This window comes from Camarhynchus parvulus, chromosome 9 (genome assembly GCF_901933205.1).
Source record: "Camarhynchus parvulus chromosome 9, STF_HiC, whole genome shotgun sequence".
NCBI lineage: Eukaryota > Metazoa > Chordata > Aves > Passeriformes > Thraupidae > Camarhynchus > Camarhynchus parvulus.
In genome coordinates, this window is record NC_044579.1 from 21,295,253 (window position 1) to 21,308,277 (window position 13,025).

Below are 13,025 nucleotides of genomic sequence, written 5' to 3' on the forward strand. Positions count from 1 at the left end.
GCAGCTCATGACAACACTCCTTTGTCTCTGTGCTCAGAGTAGGTAGGCAGCCTACTCCAAGGATTTGAATGAAGCCAGCCCTAGATGTCCTTACAAATTACTTGGGGGTGGTTTATGTTTCCATTCTCACACACATCGAGACTGGTCAAATGTCTTCCTAGCTTGCAGCCCAGTGCATTTTAACATTTTGGGGGTTTTATTTTTATACTTGTAGATCCCTGTAGAGATAAACTTACTCCAGAAGGGCAGAGAGATGCCTCCCCACCTAATCACACCCAGCACAAGACTTCTGTGGCCTCTGAGCCCCTGCAGAACCCTGACCAAGCAGGACAGCTGAGACCACCCAGAGATGCCACCAGCCTCCCATGCAACAAGAAAGTGTGACAGTGTGACAATCACAGAATAATGATGACTGGAAAAAGTCTCTGACATCATCAAGTCCAACCCCTAACCCAGCACTGCCAACACCACCACTAAACCATGTCCCCAGGTGCCCCATCCACACATGTTTGAACACTTCCAGGGATGGAGACTCCACCACAGCCATAAGAAGCCTGTTCCAATGCCTGACCAACCTTTCAGTGAATAAATTTTCCCTGATATTGAATCTAAATGTCCTCTGACACAGCTTGAGGCCATTTCCTCTTGTCCTGCCCCTTGTTCCCTGGGGGCAGAGCCTGACCCCCACTTGGCTGCACCCTCCTGTCAGGGAGTTACAGAGAGCAGGAAGGTTCCCCCTGAGCCTCCTGTTCTCCAGGCTGAGCTCCCCCAGCTGTGCTTCACCTGATTTGCTCTCCAGACCCTTCCCCAGCTCCACTGCCCTTCTCTGGACATGAACCAGGGGCCTAAAACCAAACCCAGCATGAAGGATGAGCTTAACCTTAAAAGTGGGCACACACTGCCCTGTGCCCAACCTCCCAGCTTTGGGTGACAAATAATCAGAAAGTTTCTTTGTTGGAGTGTTTTGTGTGTATTCTTTGGCTGAACTTCTTGGTTCATGTGGCCACACAGCCAAGGAGAAAAACTTTCAGGTCATAAATTTTAAAACCACTCTAACAACAAAATTCAGAGGTGTAAACTGGGTATCTCTTTCTGCTAACTGCTAATCTGAAGAGAGACAGAGCTTGATCTGGTCGTCTGTATCCCCTTGATATCATGTCCCTTATCAGGTAATCCCATGGTAAATTTTTGTTGTTGGCATTCAGGAGCCTGTGGTCAACTGGAGCTGCCCAGGATTGGTCACACTCCTCACAGGGCTCTTTATTAGCCAGCCACTCTTAAAATTAGTGCTCCAGGAGCACTCATTCCCTTCTGAATAAACAGCTCCTGGAAGAGACACACTCTGCAGTTACTCAAAAGGAAAAAAATGCAAGCAGCAAGAGCCGAGGCAGCAGAAGGAACAGCCCTGCAGAGCCCTGAGCAGCCAACCCTCCAGCTGGAGGCAGCTGCTTCCCCAAGGAAGGCAGGCAGGCCACCCAAGGCCGGGCTCAGGAGGAGCTCCTGGGCACTCTCTAGCTTTGGTCACCAGCCAGGAGAGACCAAAGTCATACCAAACAGGAATTGCACGTGTCAAAGTCCTTCCCCACAGGTGGTAACAGGAAAAGTGAACTCAGTGGGGCTTGATCTCACGTCATACTAATGACATGTTCCTAAAAGTATTTCCAATATTCAGATTTTAAAGGCCAAACAAGCACTGGGCAGAACACACATGTGCAGAAGCACAATGCCCAGAAGAGCAGTGGCCTGCTGTGCCAGCTGGGAGCATCCCCCCCATGCCACATGCTGCTCCCTCCCAAGGCACCCACTGATGCCACCACAACTGCTGGCAATCCCCAGATAGCCCAGTCTGCTCCCTCACCCTTCACCACCCAAAGTGTGAGGAGTGCTAACCAAGCCAAGCCAAGCACTATCTCCAGTTTCACCACCACAGTTACATAGGGTGTTTTAAGCCCTCTGACTACATATATGACATTTCTGGATAAAAACCACAGTGTCATGGCGCAGGAAACACTTCAGTTCAAGGGGCTGACTACACGAAAGGAGGAGGAAAATGAGCTAGAGACAGGCTGCAAGCTCCAAGAACACAGAATTTCTACAGGCGGAGCAGAGCAGAGCATCCCATCAAGAGCCTTCTGCCATGGGTGAGCCACAACAAGGTCTCAGCACTGCAAAACTAAAATATAACATTATCACAACACTGGTGTTCTAGGATAAAAAAATCTTCCTTGCATTGCCTCTCCCTGAACTTGCTTGCACCCAGTGTTTATCCTGATAATTTCCTACAATCTGGGACCAGGCAACAAAGCTAAATCTGCTCCCTGAAGCACAGTGACTGAATGAGTGTTGCTCTCAGCCCCAAATGAAGGAGCAAACAAAACAAAATTTACAAAATGTAGATAGCTGTATATAATCGGGGTTTTTTACTTTTTGTAGCAGGTACTTTTTGAAATAGCTTTTAAGTCATAATGAGTTTCATCTCCTACTTGAATGGAATAAACAAATTTTTCAGAAGCAAGACAGCGTTTTTAGCTACCAGCAAATCTGGAAATGCAACTTATACCTAAGGATATGCAAGATCATAGAAATATAGAGCAGCTTGGGTTTAAAGGGACCTTAAAGTTCACCTTATTCCAATCCCCTGCCATGGGCAGGGACACCTTCCACTAGACCAGTTTACTTCAAGTCCCATTCAATCTGGCTTTGCACACTTGGATGACACCAATGGCTTTTCAAGGAACTCCTCTGAGCACGGTGTCTTTTGGTCAGTGGTCCATGGCAGGGTCCATGCTCCATCCCTCACCCCTGCAGGAGGCAGATCTGAAGTGAGGCCAGTTCCCCAGGAGTGTGAGCAGGGTGGTCCCTGCCTTCCATGGGAAGGGACCGCTACACTCGGAGCAGCAAGGAAGCACAAAAGAGCAAACTTTCTTCTTTTAACTTTCTAAGCCACAGCCACCCGTTAACACTGCTACACTGAGCTGACACAAATGATGCACCAGGAATCCCCCATCTCAGTGAAGATGGATGAAGACTCCGGGTGATCCATGGTGAGAGGAGCGACGTGTCTCCCTGAGCCGCACCTCAGGCTCCCCTAGGACCCCGTCCCTGCTCACGGCCCCGAAGGGTTCCATGGCTCTCCCCTCCACACGCCGGCCGGGACAGAGCTGGATGGGCGGGGACAGCGGGGAATGTCCGCGGCCGGTGCCCGCCAGGTGAGCAGCGCTTCAGCAGCGCCTCTCGGCCCGAGCAGCCGGGCCAGGCAGGACGCTCCCGGCCCGGGTCCCCGCACGGAGGCGGTCAGGGGACGGGCCGTGCCGGGGCGCGGCTGCCCACACACTCGCAGCCCGAGCGTGGGCAGGAGGCAGGGGCGAAGCCGCCCAGGCCGGACCTGCGGCAGCTCTCCGAGCCCCCAGAGAAGCCGCTCCCCAGGTCCCGGCAGCCCCCGAGCCGGAGCCTCGCCCCGGGGCTGGCAGAGCGCGGCCCGCAGACCCCGTTCCGTTCCCCGGCCCGGCTCCCACACGAGCGCCGCGGGCCGGGACCGCACCGCCGGCAGCGGCGGAAGCGCGGCCGCGCAGGCGGGGCCGAGCCACCGGCCTGGGGCGCCGCTCGCCGGCAGCGCCGCTCCGGCCCCCTCAGCTCCGGCCCCCCGCCTCCCGCCCCGCGCCGGCTCCCCGCGCTTCGGCCCCGGTTCGGTTCGGTTCTGTTCGCGGCCCGGAGCCGCCGCCCCGCGCTCACCTCCAGGCCGGGCCCGCTCCGCCGCCGCCCGCGTTCACACCGGCCCCGAGCGGCCCCGCCCCGCCCCGCCCGGCCGTGGGCAGCGGGACCGGGGCGGGGCGGCCCCACCCTGCGGGCGGGTAACGGGGCCTGGGGCAGGGCCCGCGGCGCGCTCCGCGCACGGAGCTGCAGCGAGATACAGAGCACAGACACACAGCGAGCCCCCCCGCTGCCCCACCGGTCCCGCCGGGATCAGAGGATTCTTTTATACCGAAGCGAAACCCAAAGTGTGGCTTTGCAGTGGTTTTGCAGCACGAGGAAGGCTTTAAAATAATATTTCCATGCGAAGCTGAAGGACAGGCTGCTGCACAAGGCCTGCACCCCAAAAAGAGGCACATGAAATCCACCAGTGCCACCCCAGACATCCATCAGGCACACCCCACAGGGCTCATTTGCTCAGTGAAACACCACCCTGGGGGACAACACCATGCCAGTAACCAGCCCCAGGCCAAGCAGCGAAAATTTTAGGTCTTCACTAGGTAAAATTTTTCACATATGAATTTTAAGTGGGGACAGAAACAGACTCAGTGCTACAAAACAGGAGAAAATGTGGAAAATGTGGGTGCTGCACAGGGGCATCGGGAAGTGTTGCTGGCCAAAGGAGCTGAAGACCACAAAAGCAGCAGCATCCTCCTCCTCCTCCTCCCTCCCCAACCAGCAAGCCCTCACTGACACAGACAAGAGCAAAACACTGTAGAAAATTCAGCACAGGACAAACAGATCTTTGCACCGTCTGGATTTCATCAGCTCTAAAGCTAAAGCCAAGGCTGGCAGATAACAGGACAGCCAGGAAAAGAGCTCTTCCTGAAAAGGGCCACCTTTCACAACCCCTGAGTCACCCACAGCTCACTACAGTCTGCTCTTCAAGACAAGAAGCAACAGGAATGAGAGAAATCCTTGGGTTTCTCTAGATATGGATTGTTGGACAATAGCACGAGAAATGCAAGGAGCCATCTTGTTTCTGAGAACTTGACCTTTTCACAGCAATATGAAAAACAAAATATTGGCATAGCATATGACTTTGGTAATAAAAAGCACATAAATTATGCAGAACAGCACTTTCAAACAGAAGCAGCTTCATTACTCTCACTCACAAAAAGGCAGCTTGCAAATTTAGTGAGTAATTCCTGACTAACAGCATTCTCATCTCTTCAAAAGAACAAAAGACACAAGGTTTTAAGTAATACACCCCCGTGATCTGTTCTCCTTAAAAAGTGATGTGGAGCTGAAGAATCTCATGGATATAGAAAAAAAAAATAAATAGGAAAGTTGCCAAAGTGTACGGAACATTTTAGACAACTCCATTTATAAGATCAATGGCGATTTCAGTCAGGTGAAGTGCTTTCATTACTGCCAGGCTTTTTTCAGTATCTTATTTGCATGGCTTTTTATTTGCAACTTAACTGCTAATACACTTTCACATCCTTCAAGGTGCCGACACTTCAGAGTCATCTTCATTTCAATCGCTTTCTTTAACATCTAAAAAGAGCACTAAACTTTTCTTGTGCAAAAAAGCAGCTGCCACGAAGTCAGAGAACAAATCTGATGTGATCCCTTTAAAGCCACACACCACCACACTCAGGAGAGGAAGCAAAAATTACAGATGTGGCAGAGCCTTTAGAAACATCAACACCCTGCTGCTGCTCTTTATGCTTCACTCAAGAGTCCTGACTTTGTTGCTTACCCAAAACACAGGTAATTTACTGAACTGAAACAATGCAGTAAAGGAAAAGGCACAAAGGTTCAGTGTTTAATTGTCCTCATCCTGAACACCTCCGTTTCCACATGCAGCTCATTTCTGACCTGTCTACTCACACAAACAAAAAAAAAATCTTTTCCATCATATCAGAGAATTCCAGAAGAGTTTGGGGTGGAAAGGACCTTAAAAATCATCCAATTTCAACTCCTCTGCCATGGGCAGAGACATCTTCCACTATCCCAGGTTGCTCCAAGCCCCATCCAACCTGGCCTTGGACACTTCCAGGGATGGAGCAGCCACAGGGTACAATTAGGAAGGGCCATATCAGGTTGAACTTCTGTTCTATGCACTCAATCATTTAATAAATCCTCAGCAACTGTAACAAAAAACATGCTTGAGATGTAGTGTTTGGTGATTTTGAAAACTAAAAAAATTAAGAAGGAGTGGATTGGTTATCTCTACCAGAATCAGCAGTATGTTCTTCACAGCTGTGCACAAAGACTTTTAAGTTTCTGAAATCAAACTTTTCAGCCTTCTAAATAGTGTTTGAAGCCTTTACAGGAGGAGGAAGTTTAGAGACCAAAACTAGAAGAATGTCATTACACATGAAAGCCAGCTGTTGCTGTTGGAAGGATGCAGTGTCAGGACAAAGCACAGCTTTCTCCTTTTCAGATAAAAACTGATAACAAGGTGTAACTCTCTCACTCAAGTAATACCACAGATAATCTGCACCGCATTCTCCTTTTGGCCCGAGCAGGACAATTAGAATTACCCTTTCACTACACTATGATATAATTTTTTTTCTTTAATCACTCTCTGGATGAGGTTTGAGGAAGTCCTTCAAAGCAGACTTCTTATCCAACCAAGATAACAGCTGGGAAAGCTTATATTTGTTCAGATCCTTCACCATGACAAAGAGAAACTCTGCAGACTGAAAATGGTGATTTTGTCAGCACATATTTTCCAAATACACATTACAAAGCTCTGTCTCTTAGAGGTCTCCATCTCATAAGAACAAGGCAAGCAATTTCAAATGCTTACATTGTGTCTTCCCTGCTGTCTACAGCAGCAAGTTGGCACAGCTGAGAGCAAAACTATTTACAACCACTTCAGCCAGCATTTTATACCATGTGCACCTAACTAACAGGGCCACATGTCACCAGTTCATTTCTCCAGTGTGTTGTGTTGTGCATTCTACAATGACAACACAAATGGGCACACCAAGGATGAAGAGGAAGATGGATTGATATGGGTTTCACTGCAGGTGGGTCGCTGGAAGCACCAGAATCCCTTTTGGGGCAGTTCACAGACCTTTGACTGCCACAGTTCACTGCCATTGTCCTGCTTTAGTTGAAACCAGAGCCTTGTATGACAACTCTTCCATCTGTTACTACCTGTAGGCATCATTCATCAATTCAACAATTTCCTGTAGGCATCATTAATCTAAGCCTAAGCACTAAGTATCACTTAGGAGTAACTGGAAGGGCTGAGAGCTTTCTCCACAAGATGATCACTTTTGAGGACCTGGTGACACTGCACCACCTGCAGAGCACCTCAGAGGTCCACCAGGGGAAAAACTCAATTTTGCACAATTGTGTTTACATGTTAGATGAAAAGTCATGACAATTAGTGACCAACCTGGCCATGTCTCTGGTCTGGAAGTGTTTCAGCCCTGAAGAGTTCAGCCTGTAATGGCCCATGCAGCAGAACCAGACAGAGACCAGCTGTCTTGTCTTATTGACCCATCCTCTGGATTGCCTCCCACATCACCTTAGACATCTCAGCAGGGACCAGTCTGCAGGATCAACAAGTCATTCCTCAACCTGCCTCATCACTGATTAACAAGTTCTCTACCCAACAGTCACAAAGAGCATAAGTTTGTTTCTTAAATAGCAAAATAGGCCAATTTCAGCAATTTTAATCAGTGGTGCTCTGTACTAACAGCCCACCAATAGCCTGAAAGGAGTGAAATCATAAAATCTGACCAATCCACTAACTTTCATTAGCAAATGACAGAAGACTCAAGTCAAGGTGAACAGGAATTGCTGGATAAGCAGAGATATGATCCACATAATGAGCACAAAGATTGAACAGAACATACCTGTACATGCCACTTACCAGAATTACTCTCTTACTCCAGGCTCACGTACTCTTAAAATTGACCTGAAAGCATAGGAGAAATACTGTTCTTCAGCAGCAATGAATGAAGATGCTTCAAAAATGGTCAGAATGCACCTTGTTCTACTGGCAGAGATGGGATGGCAAAGGCACTCAGCAGCAGCAGTATCTTGCTAAACCAACTGATATCCATGCTACAGATACTTGTAGACTCTGTGGTTGGGATTTTACACTTCCAATCCTAAATAATTCTGCCCCTCACAATCCTGTTCTAGCACTTCTCCCAGAAGGAAAACTTTGAGCTTCTCAGATTGTTCTCCTTTGGAATATTTTTCAAGAGCCCATCTACACACACTGCAACTTTTAATTACACTGGCCTTTATAAAGCACAAAGTCCACCAGCCTTAGACCATGACCTGGAATTAAACCCTCATTATTAACCAATTCTTTAGAACAGGCCTGGGTACAGGAAAAACTTCTGCTAACAGAAAAACCCCAAGAGGCTGCAATCCCTTTTTGCAATCACCTACTTTGACTTTCATAATTATATCTCTATTTTAACTTTGCTCTCATGGTGAAGGTGGCAATTAGAACAAGTAAATTAAGCACAGCATATGTTCCTACCTGCACACACACAGACACACTCACTCAGCAGCTTCTCTCAGTCTGACTAGTGAACTTGTCCAAGCACGTCCTCCCTGCCCAGAAGGTACAGTCTGTAGCCAGCAGCAGTTCTGAAGCCACAGCACAAAAATAAAGAGCACAGACAAGCTACAAACTGCAATAAAACAGAGCTGCCGAGCCACAACACTGGAACAAAAGTCCAGGTAAAAATCTGACAGCTGTGTCTGCTGAGTTCTTATCCACAGGTAACAGCTGAGACACAGACAATCCCTTATTGCCCCCAGGTGGTGCACCAATCTTATTGCACAAAAGCACAAATAGGCCCAGAATTCCTCCAAATTTGCTTTAAATTGAATCCAAAGGGTTTTTGATAGATGTTAGTTCTGTGACTAAGAGCCTAAATGTTAAGCTGCTACCAAATAGTCTTTTCTGCAATTATATTGATTTTTTCCTCTCTCACATTTAATATTGTCTGCACAGTGAGGGCAACAAAGCATATCTGAAGCAGCAAGGTCTGAACACCACCTCCCAAAAAATTTGGGAGTGCCAAAAAGCTCACCCTGCCTTTTATTTTTTTATTATTTTTTAAATCCCATTGAGGTTCATCTCATTTCCCTGCCCATCAAATCAGCCTGGGTTTTGTTATCTCAGAGAAGTTGCACAAGGGTTCAGGTCAGTCATGCCTTGTACAATGCCTCAAAGATCTACAAGAAAAATGTCTGTGTGTGTGTTGGGGGGGTGGGGAACAAGACATCTCCAGACAGAAACCACTGCTCCCCCACAATCTGAAATTCTGACAAGAAAGATAACCTCATCCTCACATACCAATCACCTTTAGTCAACAAATCAACAAGTGCACAAATGTCCAGTTAAATATAAAAGAGGAAAAGGCCTAGTTCTATTTCATTGACAGGAAACATAGAATAAAAGGATAAATTTAAGATCTCCAAACACTAGACATGGATAAGCTTGGCAATTATTTTATTGTTGGATAAACCACAGCTGAGGCTGTCAGTAACACCAACTCTGCAGCATTAAGCTCTTTCAGAAATGAGGCAGCCAAACACAGATTGCTGGCAAAACAAACTGGTGGATTCCCCACTCTGCCCTCAACCCAAGGGCTGTTCCAGTTATTTGTGCCAGGACACAGAGCACAGCAGTGCCACTGCTGCCCAGACACAGCCCCTGAGCTGAGCCCAGCTGTCAGACACACGGACAGCCACCCCTGCCATGCTGTTTCCATGTTTCAAAGCAGCCTGAGACTATTTGCTGGGCAGGAAAGGAAGATTCAAACCAGTCTTCTTGTGCTGGGTGCAAACTTTCAGAGACTGAAATATTCCTGGAGAGTCCAATTGTTCTCTGCAGGAGAGAAGCTCTGAAGTCAGAGCAAGTACTACCACAGGAACAGCTCAGCCTAGGCTTTGGGCTCTACTTTATGGAAAAGCTTTTTAAAAGTAAAAATAAATAAAAAACTTTAAAACAACAGGGGAATTGGAAATTGCAAGGCACAGGAGTGAGCATGTTCTAAACAAAGCCTTTTACTGTCAGTGCCTTTCTTTAAATAAATATGCTATTGAAACAGCACAGCATCTGGTTTAATGAGAGTTTTACATTAGCTGTCATGGGTGTGTGTATTTACCTATTTTATAGAATACACTGAGTTACCTTCACAACACTTGTGAGCTCCTATGCTTCCTACATGGTTTTTTCCCCATGAATTTTTGGCTTCTGCTTTTAAAAATGAGGCAATTCCTCATTGCCCCACCAGCTTCAAATTGCTTTCAATAAAAACAAGGGGGACAGCCAGGCTGAAGCACTTTAAGCCTGATGCCTCAACATGGTGAATTTGCTAATGGAAGGCACATCTTATAACTCAGATCTCCCTTTTTGTCATATCTTTCTGGATGTGGCTTACAGGGCTGAACAGAAATTTCTTTCTGGCAACATGGATCACTCCTGGAACAAAGGCTTAAACCTGACACCATTTACATCATCACAGATGAGATGTGCAAAGCTGAGAGGCAGGGAGGGCTGGGATGGAGCAAAATCAACCAGCTCCATCAGTTCTACAGAACTGTTTACAGCAGGTTTCAAAGGGAGCAGGATAAGCCCCAGGCTTGGAACAGAGAGTAGAGCTCCTCACTCCTTATGCTTTTCCTACCTAGGAGTTCAGTGTTTCCTACAGCAGTAAGTCCTGCACTGCTTTCTCTGTGGGGCTGCTCCATAAAGCCAGGCAGGGTGGCTGCAGGGCTGGGTCTGCTCTCACCCTTTTGGGGTAGCTCCCCAAAAGTGTGTTGTTCACAAAGGCCTTAAACCTGACACCATTTACATCACCACAGATGACATGTGCAAAGCTGAGAGCCAGGGAGGGCTGGGATAGAGCAAAACCAGGCAGGATGGCTGCAGGGCTGGGTCTGCTCTCACCAGGGGAGCTCCCCAAAAGTGTGTTGTTCTCTCTCTGAGGGAGCTGGACACCTCCTCTGCCTTGCTGGACTGACAGGCTCTCGTTCCTGTGGGTGGGAGTGAAATTCATTTGCCTTCTGCATTTCAAGCACCGAAACCAAACTTGCAAACACACAGCTACATCAGATCTTGCCTTGCTAAATGCTGCAGAAACTCCACAAGGCACCTGAAACTTGGGCACACCCTGCTGTGGCTGTGAGCCAGGCCCAGGTGATGCCATCATGTCTGGGCTGCACTGGCAGGGTGTCTGGCCATCACACCACTCCTTAGACAAAGCTCTTCCTCCACATACTCCATTCCCAGTTTCTGGGCTTGACCTGTAATGACATCAAATGTAACTTCACTGCACACATGCTCACCTGGGCACTGTGACAACAGCCTGGTGCCAGCACCCTTCAAGTCTTCATATAAAAGGACACATGAGCAGGTGACAGCACCTCCCATTTTTTGGATTATGAAGGGATTCTTTAGGAAACAACTACACATCAAGGGCTGCTCCAGCACAGGGACAACCCCTGCTTCACAGGTAAACTGACCTGCAGTGCCAGCCACATGCCCTTGGGGCTGTCCAAAGGAACAGCAGCCCAGAGCCTCGTTCAGCATCTCTGGGAAGAGGTGGCAGCCATGGCAGGAACAGGGCTTCAGGACAACAAACTACTCATCAAACTGTTATCTCTCCTGAGAAATTGCCCTTGGGAATCATGGGCTGTGGGAAAATCTCTATGGCAAGCTGAGTTATGAAGTGTTTTAATCACAGCTTTCTTGCACTGCAGGAATTCTTTAAGCATTTCTTTCTGGCTTTCTCTGACAGCAGGAGCCCTATGTTAAACTCTCTGAGCTCTATGCCATACACAGCATTGAGAGAAAACAGCAAATAGGGAAGAGTACATAATTCCATGGAGTCCTTTGCACTGAATTCCAGTACAATGTCCTTCCAAGCAATAGTTTCAACTCTTCCCAAAGCCTTTATGGATTATATTCTTTACATTCTAAGCAATTACCACCTCATTTCTCCTCTAGTTCAGACACTTCCCTGAAGCATGCAGCATTTCAGGATCTACCACAAAGTGTCCAGAGAAAGGCAGGATAAGTTACATTTTTCATTTTTCTTTGCTCAGATGTCAGGAAACAAAGGTTTATAGATATTTTGTTCACTTTCTTTTTCTTTTTGTAACCACTAAATGTGTGTAACAAGCTAACAAAATGCTGATAGAAATCCTTCTCCAAGGCCCAGAAGCCAGATAAACCAGCAAGAGCACCACAGAGAAGCCAATAAAAGAGACACACGAGGTGTGCTCAGCCCTGTCCAAATACTCAGAAAGATCCAGGCAAGTGGAGTATTTGTCAGTGTGGAGCAGGAGAGCTGCCTGAAAAAGGCACTTCTCTGCACTCATGCTGTCCACTGAGACAAAAACAGCAAAGGACTCAGCTGCCACTGAAGTTACAACCCATGAATCTGAACTCAATTTCTTTCAGTCCTGAGAGGATTTCCTGCTAAATGCCTTCTGAATGTAGTTGAGATTGGTAGCATTTGTTAATGAATGCCAAACATTCCCTTCCACTCACATCACAGGAGAGCTTTCTCCTCAGCAGCTTACTCTGAGGTCATTAGAGTGTATGAAGACAGAGGTGTGACTGATTCATCCACAGGAGTCACACAAATGGGAAGCCTGGGAGCAAGCAGTGTCAGAATTTGATCTAATATTCAAAACCACCTGAAAAGGGCACATCACAGGCTCTGAATGATCTCCTTCCTCATTCTTTGCTGAAGAGCCATGATGGCCAGGGAGTGAACTTGAACTACTCTCCTCAGAAAAGGGAACATTTGGGCATACAAGCAGCCATCACTGTAACCAGGATAAGTGGAACCTACAAAAATGCTACCCCAAAAGTATGGATGAAATACAAGAAAAATGCTGGGAGCTTGCAGGATCCCAATGGAAGGAGCAAAGAAAGGGAGAGAGTCTAAAGACAGCCATGGTGGCTGCTGCTCTGCTTTCCACCCTCTCCCCAGAGGGTGCTCTCTAGTGATGAGCAGTGGCCAGTAAATAAAAGCCAGGGCTCAGCACACTGCAAGAGGTTTCTCCTCTCTGGAGTTGCCACAGCATTCTCCTTGCAAGCATTCTGTCACTTTAACAGTGACAGAATATTCTGTACTTTAGGGGTGAACTTCCAAACCACTGTAGCAGAGAATTTCCCCAAAACCTGGCCCATTTTCTCCCATGCTATGCCTGTCTATTCATCCCTGAGGGCAGATCTCTGAATGACCTCCCTAGAAATCTCTGTCCTGACTCTCAACATGGTATGGACCCCACTGAGTAGACCTGGCAGACTTAGCAACAAGAACATG

General features: G+C 47.6%; 1 protein-coding gene across 1 annotated transcript in view; it reads right to left on the bottom strand.

Moving 5' to 3' along the window:
• FARP2 (FERM, ARH/RhoGEF and pleckstrin domain protein 2) overlaps positions 1 to 3,792 on the bottom strand; it is a 75,896-nt gene extending 72,104 nt beyond the window's left edge. Inside the window, exon 1 of the mRNA XM_030954048.1 lies at positions 3,733 to 3,792. The gene's annotated coding sequence lies outside the window, so the exon portion shown is untranslated. The remainder of the gene's footprint in view (positions 1 to 3,732) is intronic.
• Between the last annotated feature and the right edge of the window lie 9,233 nt (positions 3,793 to 13,025).